The following is an 8,857-nucleotide window of genomic DNA, read 5'->3' on the forward strand; positions in this document are numbered from 1 at the left end:
ATATGTGTCTTTTTCTCCCAAAAGGAGAGAATTTCAAACCTGTCGGGAAGGAGAGTAAAAACAAAGGGCAGGCTGCTTCCAGGGGAAAGGGAATTTCTCCCACTCGAAAAGAGAAAAGATCTGAAACCTTCCCACTGACAATACACCAAAGTCTGAATTTATCCAAAGAGAGGCACTTTCTAAAACATGTTTCATTTAGCAAAAACTGCAGGTGGGGTCAATAGCAAGACTATGCCCATAAACCCTGCTGCGGCCCACGCTCCCTGCACCCAGTCCCGTCTCCCATCCTGCCTGCAATCCTGGAGGCCCTCCAAGGGTATGCGATGGGTGATTTCCACAGCGTAATGCGCATGATTTTGCTGAGGGCTGTTCACAAGGAAGCGATTTGCCTTGACGTCTGCATCACCTTTTTTTATCTAATTATTTCTGGCATATTAGCCATCAAATCACTACTGACAATGTGACAGGAATCATGGGATTGAAAAAATTACATCCTAGGAGGAAATAATAAAATATAAACCACATACATAATTTTCCTTTGAACATTTTAACAATGACACTCTCATATACATATGAAATATAGCAGACTATCCCCATAAATGCCCTAACATCAATCACAGCAGGAAAATATTCTCTACTTTGCGAACGCACGGATCCAACAAAATATAGCATTTCTAATAAAACTGGGTAATACAACTTCATTTTTCTCATACAAGAGCGTTTATGAAGATCTGACTATTGGAAATAGCTCCAATATTTTTTTTTTTCAATTATGCTCCTTCATCTCTAAATGATACACAACTAACGCGGGGACCATGAGCTAATAGTTAGCAAACCCCTATATTCATATCAATATAGAGATCAAGATGGGAGTGGATCAGTGAAGCGATGTTGACGGCATTCCTGCCATAAGAGGCCCATCAAGTGCATGGGTTTTAGAAATGAGTACGCCAATCTGTACGTGGGTGATAAAACTCCTGGCATCAATTAAGTATTTCATGAGCTTCTCAAACAGAGCAATATTCCTCCAAGTATTCCTAAGGTGTCAAGACAGACCTAGAGATAAAGATGGCGAAAGATTGTTTTTTTAAATTTTGAACTCTATCATCTATATTTCAAGTACAGCTACTGAGTCAGACATTATAAAAGCACTTTCCGGCTACACACATATGGAGCTTTTCTTCTAATCCTCCAGTGGCAAGAAGCTAAGTTCTGGGTTAAAGGTACTGTTACAGAGCGAAAATTCTCAGAAAAAGTAAACACGAGGTGGAAAAAGAAATCTAGAAAGTTCTTCTAAGGAGAAAAACCAAGCAAGTCACCTTGAAACTAAAAACCTGACTGACAAAGACGGCATGCTAAATAAAGTCAGGATGCGAGTCCACACATGAAGCCATCCAGCATCCTCTGTCTGTCCACACGCATTTCAATACGGATGTGCAGAGCCTTGTGCCAGCTGTCTACCGACACCCTTCGGTCATACCCACAGCCTCGTGCACCGTCAGGTCCCCGGCTAGATGAACGCTGAGGTTTGGGCTGGGAACCTCCTGCAGATCTCGTCTGCACTGTGCACACACGGTCCAGCGTTTCTGGTGACTCCACAAATGCTGGGAGCCAAACGGGTCTGAGAGGTGTGTGTATACATACGTAAAATAGTTTTTAAAAAATAGCCAGGTTTCTTTCAGGCAAGCGTGCAGACGTCAGACAGATGTTCCCTGGATCCTGCTGGTCGTCCCACGACTCCCGCACTGGGCTGGACTTCCTCGCCATCACCCGCACGAACACGCACCCAATGCAGGAGTGAACCGCAACGGGCCGCCGCTTGCCACTCGTCCTCCGCCGGAGAGGGCGGGCGCTCCCTGAGACTCCGTCCTGTCGCCTGGGAAGCCGCGCGCCCCACTTCCCTCGGGCATTACCCCGTCCCCCGGCTTCCCTTAACCGTGCTCTCGGAGGAGCGCAGAGCGTGCTCTGGATTCGGCCTCATTAATCCTCATCAGCGTCTTGTCAAGAGGAAAGGGAAAGACTGGTTCGATTTGCCATGGAAAGTGCGGCAATGAGGTCAGGAGAAGGGCCCAAGGTCATGAAAACAGTAAAAAGGCAGAGCTGGCCAAACAAGTCAGGCTTCGCAGCCGGGGCCACTTCGCAAAGGCCCCCCTTCCTCTCGCCCGGTCCCACCCGGCCCTCCCCGACTCGGCCGCTCGGGAGGGCGAGGGCTACACCGCAAAACCTGCTAACAGGCACGCAAACAAATGAAACCCCAGTGTGTGTGCCACACATACGTGCGCAGCTAAAGCAGAAAAGGCAGTGTTCAATGAAGGTCAGACCAGGGATGTTTACGAATGACGTCCCCTTCAGTGCTTCCTGAAGACACAGTATTTTCATCTATCTGGTTCAGCAAGAGGATGCTGGAAACACAGCGCTTAACTCACGAGCGCACAGGCCACGGATAAATCTGGTTTTTGGTTTTGGATTTAGTGGCGAAGTTTCTCTCTGTACTATAGAACATAGAGTCATGCGTTCACACCTCAAATACCGTATGATTCTCGCGGTCATGTCATGCACTTAGTCCACGGCTCTCCCCAAGACCGCTCTCTGTTTCTCCTTCTTCCACCTCTTAGGCCAGGGGGGAAAAAACACTTGTCTAGCTTTCATAATACATTTTAAAATCATAAGTGCAATAGATGTCTATTACAGAACATATGGAATACACAATAATACCATAAAGTTAATGTCTAATTTTAAATGGACAATGACTTATTACCCTTATTTTAAAAAAAACACACATAAAAAAACACCAAACTATGCACGTACTTTTATGCATACAGAACCTGGAAATTTCTATTAAAAGCTGTCTTTAAAATATTCTTAAACTAAAACTCACAGGTGGACTTTCTTTTACTGAAATCAATATACAACGGTCTTACCAAAAAGTGACAGTCAATGTTTAAAAACTTGACCCTTCTGGTAGCTGGTATAATTTCTCTCTAGTCTACATACAAATGCAGTAGGGGCTCCAGCACACTATCCTTAAAAACCAAGGGACTCTATCTCAGATGCTATAGCCTGATAGAAAGTCACTATTTTCTATTTGAAGGCCCCAGCTCACTCATTTATATTCATTAATCTTAATGATATCATTAATGCACAATGTGTTTCACAGAAACTAATTGTATTTTTCCAGAATCAAACATTAACAATTATGCCTCCCATTATCACCTAATAAAATAAAATAAAATTTTAAAAGTCTCCGGCATGTCAGTGAATATTTTGGTATGGTAACTAATTTGCATTTTTAATGCTACAATAAATTGACCGCATTATTACCAATTAGATAAATTAATATTCTTTAAGTAAGGCAATGATAAATTATTCTGTTAGAAATCGACAAACTTCACAGCCACTTCCTTGAGCTTTTTTGACCTCAGGCTTAGTCGGCCTTTGTCCCTTATCTAAAACTGGCTTTTGTGACTCAAGCTAATGCTACACAACAGAACGTATTCCTGTTTAATTTTATATACTTATCATTGCTTGAAGAAACGACAGGAGATTAGGAAATCTATACTCTTTTCCAGTAAAGGAGAAATCCCTACCTGCCCAGTAAAAATGCCCTGAGTCAGAAGTTCATGAATCAATTTGTTTAAATCATTATATTACTGTATATTTGATTCAAAAACCAATCGCTGAGCATCTACTGTGAGTCAGGCACTAAGATGGATGTTGAGAATAGAAAGAGAAAAAAAGAATTAGTCTCACAGGGATCCCAAGACACGCGAGTAAATAAACAAAATACAGGGAGAGTGGGGGAGACACGGGGACACACACACACACGTGCGAGGTGCTGGTACTGAGCAAGTGCCCGGGGAGGGTGCGCTCAGAAGTGGGCCGAGAACAAAGGAGGCCTTGGGAGAGCAGGTCGACGGTAAACGTTGGCGCGGAAATTTATCTGCATGTTAGAATCACTGGAAGATCTTTTATAAATTCCAAAAACTGAAGTCACACCCAGGCCAATTAAATCACAATCTCCAGAGTGGGCCCCAGGCACCAGGAGTTTCTGAAGCCCCCCAGGTGAGCCCACGACGCAGACGAGTTTGAGAACCACTGGTCCAGAGGGCAGGGGCACCAAGCGGGCTAGCAGCGGAGAGCTTCTCGCTGCTGAGTCCCTGTAACCTCCCCTGTAAGTGGTTAGTGTACTGCTTGAGAAAGGGCCCGGGGAGACGGGATGGGAAAGAGCGAAGCAAGGGAAGGAAGGGTTCTTGTGGCCCTAAAAGAGCAGGGCTGGCATCCCTTTCACCACAGGCTGGCCTGGGCGTGGAGACAGGGGCGCCTTCTGGACAACCTTCTTCTAAAACTGAAGGGTCGTGAACTGGATGAGCCCCAGCTGTCCTGGTCTTACTGAACACATTTCATGACTCAGTTATTCAAGGCAGACAGGATCCTGCATCTTTTCCTTCTTGAGGTTTCTCCAATGCCACCCGAACTCTGGTGATGACTTCATACCTCACCTGACAGCCCCGGCTGCCTGTCACCGCTCTCCTCTGAGACAGCAGAAAAGGACATCTGTGAGGAGCCTGTTCATTGTATTCCTTCACTGTCCTCTAAAGAAAACTAGACACAATGGGATGCCTGTATCCTGACTGTTTTAGCTACAGAGCAAATTAATAGATTAAATCTGATTCTATTTTTGTGAAACAATACACAGAGATTCCTTACCCTAAGCCCCATCAAGAAAAATGCACATTTCTTTGGGGGAAAAGCATAATGAAATTCTAATACTTTACTGGAAGGCAGGATTTTTTAAAAAATCCTTATTTGCCTTTGTTTTAGAAGTATGTTACTAATTTCACTACTCAACTTTTAGAAGCAGTGAAAATGCTGCTTCCTTTGCATGCTTCCAAAGAAGCATCTTTAAGCATCTTGGAGTAAAAGACTCGTAACTTGTATACTCTTAGTACGGAGTTACTGGCTGGGCTTCGGTGGGTAACCGCAGTGAGAGTTACTGACCACGCATTCCAGCGACACGAAGTCCACTCCTTCAAGAAGTTACACCTCGCAAGTTCCACTAAAATGTGTCCTACAAGTCCCTGGAAGGAATTTCGTCAGCTCAAGTGCGTACCCCTTTCTGAACACAATGCAAATACATAGATCTAGGAGGCCAAAACGCCTACCATGGATTCCTCTCTAAAACGCAGAAGGCTACGAAGACTGACAGAACTCTCTACTTGCAGCAGTCATCTGCAGCCCAAATGTCCTGGAAAAATGTCTCCACAGGACATGATAATGCATTTTGATTTCAACTGGACATTAGCTTTAAAAAAGTTTTTCCTGCCAGTTTTTTACCAAAAAAAAAAGGAAAAAAAAATTAGTGTTCAAGAGCCCAATGGCTTTTCCCACTGACTTGGTGAACAGCCCTGCACGCAGGGTGCACCTGCCTCTCCTGAGATTTGCTGATGCGCCACCTACTGGACAAAGAGCCATTTGCATCGGTGCACTGCACCTTGTTTCTTTGCCCCAGCTTTTAAAACTTGATTTTCTAATAAAGACAGACTCATACACAGGACAGGCAGACAGTTCTGGTGGGGGGCGGGGGGGATTGAGCAAAAGAGAAAAACAAGAGGAGGAACTCATGGGCACGGATACAGTGTGGTGACTGCAGGGGTGGGGGGGGGTGGAAGAGGGTATGGGGGGATAAATGGTGATGGAAAAACACAATAAAAACAAATAAAACTTAATTTCCTGAGTTAAAGGAGATGAAGATCAGCAAAAGCATTTTTTCAGAGGAAGATAATCTAAGAAGAAGCAGAGTCTGTCCCGTTAAGGATGCTGTAGGTAGCGATGCTGTGAATACTGAGCAGAGTGCAGTCCTCTCTTGCGTACCTATGGCTGCTCATCACGCTTGATAGGGCACAAAGGGAGGCCACCAAAGGTCACGGAAGACCCACAAGGGAGCGCTGCTTGCTTGAAACCAGGATGAAAGTGCTTGTTTCCCTCCCCAGCTGAGGATCCACCCAGAGGCTCACCCAGCACGAACTACACAGAGTAACGAAATCCGGGCTTTTTACAAACGCTGTAACATCAATGAGGCTCACGCCGACCATAAACAGACACTTTCATTTCAGTTTGTTTACTAGGCCAGGTAACATCACCAAACTCTGAAAAACATCTGGAGACCCTCCTTCTCGGCGGTTCCAGAGGAGATCTGAGATGGGGACGCCCCAGGCAAGTGCCTGTTCATGTGAAGCTGCCCCTGGAAACCCACCGCTCCTCGGAACCCACATGGGCCTGGGGTAGGGCGGAGCACAGGAAATGTTCAACATCCCTCTCCGAAAGTCCCAGGGGTGTAGACAAGGACAATTATTAAAGACCTCCTCAGCCCTACCTAGTGCTCAACTCTGCCCTTCCAAAGGAAACCCTCCATTCCGAAAACAATGCTCCTCTGTGAATTCTGATTTTGTCTCCCCTTCAGACTATCGGATTTGTATCAGACATTCCCTGCTCCACTAAATACTGCTTATCATGAATTCCCTTTTCTGTTTAAGACTGTCAGAAATGAAAATTCTGGGTGCAGAACTAGAACCACCCATTTCTTCTCAATGGATGAACTATCTACCTAACGCCATTCAAAGAGCAGCTTTATAAAGCTCACAGGTACCTGCCTCCTGCTTCGCCCACGTGGGTGATTTGCAAGCAGACACACAGAGGAATGCTGCCAGGCTCAGGGACACTTTGTTCAGAAGCAGAACCTGGAGGAAACTCCTTCCTAAACCCGTCCTTCCTTTCGGGAGGAGACACGGCCTAGAAAGCACCAGGACGGCACCTGAGCACCTGGGGTCTATTCTAGGTTCTTCCATGGAATTCCTGATCGCCCGCAGGAAAGCCACTTAATGAATCATTTCCTTTGTCTTAGCTTCCACTAGAGAGAAAATACACCTGTCCATTTTCACCCTCCAATATTTTATTTTGAAATTTTTCAAACCTACAGAAAGGTTAAAAGAATACAACAATGGCTATGCGTATACCCTTCACCTTGATTCACCAACTGTGAACATTTCTCTGTAATTTTTCCTATAAACATTTGTGAAAATACAATGCAAACAAAAATGTCTTTTTAACTTACCAGAAAAATCATGAGATGAAAAGCTCCCAAGTTGGTAAATAGTCAGTAACTATATATTGAGCAAGAGTTCCCAAGAATATTTTTATCAGAAATTAGACCTCTTTAAAAACTTGGAACTGCAAAGAGTTCTTTCTCATTAGCGTTTCCGAAATGTTTCAGTAAGAGTGGTCAGTCCCAGCCAAACCCTGGAATCACTCCATTTCAGGGCTGGCAACCATGCCCTTCAGACCCTTCCCTTTAGAGACGTGAAAACCAGACCACCATTCTCCCTTTATGTGCTATAAATAATACACGTCCCTACGAGAGAGGTGGAGACTTCAGGAGGAAAATGACAGGCTAGGGGGGACGGGAAGGAAGGGAGTAGGAGGAGGCAGCCATGCGTGGCCAAGGGCAGCCGCTCCCCACACCCACTGACATTCGCCAACAGCCGCTCAGCATCGCCGCCTCCCAAGGGCAATGCCGGGGAACCTTGGATTCCCAGACTCTCAGAATTCCCCTTCCCACCCTCAGCCTTGCATCGCTCTACATAAAAGGGCTGGCCCTGCTTCCCACATGGCAGCACATCTATTCTCCCCCTTTGCAGATTATGCTGTTAACGTTTCTTCTGAGTAACTATTAAACACAGGCTCTACCAGAGCGAAGATGCGACCCCGGCAGATGAAGCTTTGCCACGTGTGGCTTTGCCTCTCTGAGCAAACACAGGCAGGCCCCCCGAGGAGACACAGTGCGAGTTTCATGTTCCCAAGATTCAAGGTGTTGTGTTAGAGATGGGAGTTCCTCTGTTATTTTGGTCTTCTGCTCAAGAAATACAAATGCTTTTGTTCATGAAATTATCTATGGCACTTTCAAAATCCCCGAATCAATAAAAATAATTCAGCAGCAGAATATTCACTTTCAGTAACACATCTTCTATCGACTGGTTCTTGGCATACCTGCCGGTCTGGTGTGGCTCCGTGGTCAGCTCAGCTGGCTGTGATGCCATCAGGCTTATCAACGGCGGGCGATGCAGAAGGTCACACATTACCCGCCTGGCCCTCTCTGGCCGTTTATGTTGTTGTTTGCTGTTCTCTGCCTCATGACTCAAACATCGACCGAGGTTGTGGCTAAGACGGAGTCTACGGTCAGCCATCAATGGCTTCATTTGTAAAATCAGAGCGCTCCTGAACTCCTTTGCAAAACACTTTGAAGTACTTTGATAAATTATAGCACCAGGACATAATTACGGTATTGATTCCTGAAGTCACCAGGTTCTCTGCCAGGCCCTGTTGCGTCTGCAGCTATCTTTTTAATATCGCTTCTCCTTTCTTAGGAACGTGTCCGAAAACCTGACAGGCACCATTATTTAAGGAGTGGGCAATGCCCTCACCATCTGAGTATAACAGATAGGTCTTTATATGCCTCTTAATGTGTCCATTTGCCTCCTTTACAAGCCACTGCACCAGGACCCAACACAGGACTAAATCTAGATGTTGAGCAGATTGTTTTCTTGACATAATTGACTGCTAAAATGGTTCAGATAACAGGTGTTAACCAATCCAGAATGTACTACATGTTCTATGAAGACATCAGAAATACTTTGAGGCTTTCCCAAGCTCCAGTATGCATCCAACTTTCTCAAGTAAACAGGAGAAAAAGTGGCAAAGGAGAGGGGAGTGTCAAGGAACAAAGTACCTATTTTCAACATTTCCTGGATCATTTTCTCAGTTAAAGTTTGAACATGTTTAGACGAGTCTGTCTTTTAAGTGT

This window comes from Miniopterus schreibersii (assembly GCF_964146895.1).
Source record: "Miniopterus schreibersii genome assembly, chromosome: 3".
In the NCBI taxonomy this organism is placed as follows: domain Eukaryota; kingdom Metazoa; phylum Chordata; class Mammalia; order Chiroptera; family Miniopteridae; genus Miniopterus; species Miniopterus schreibersii.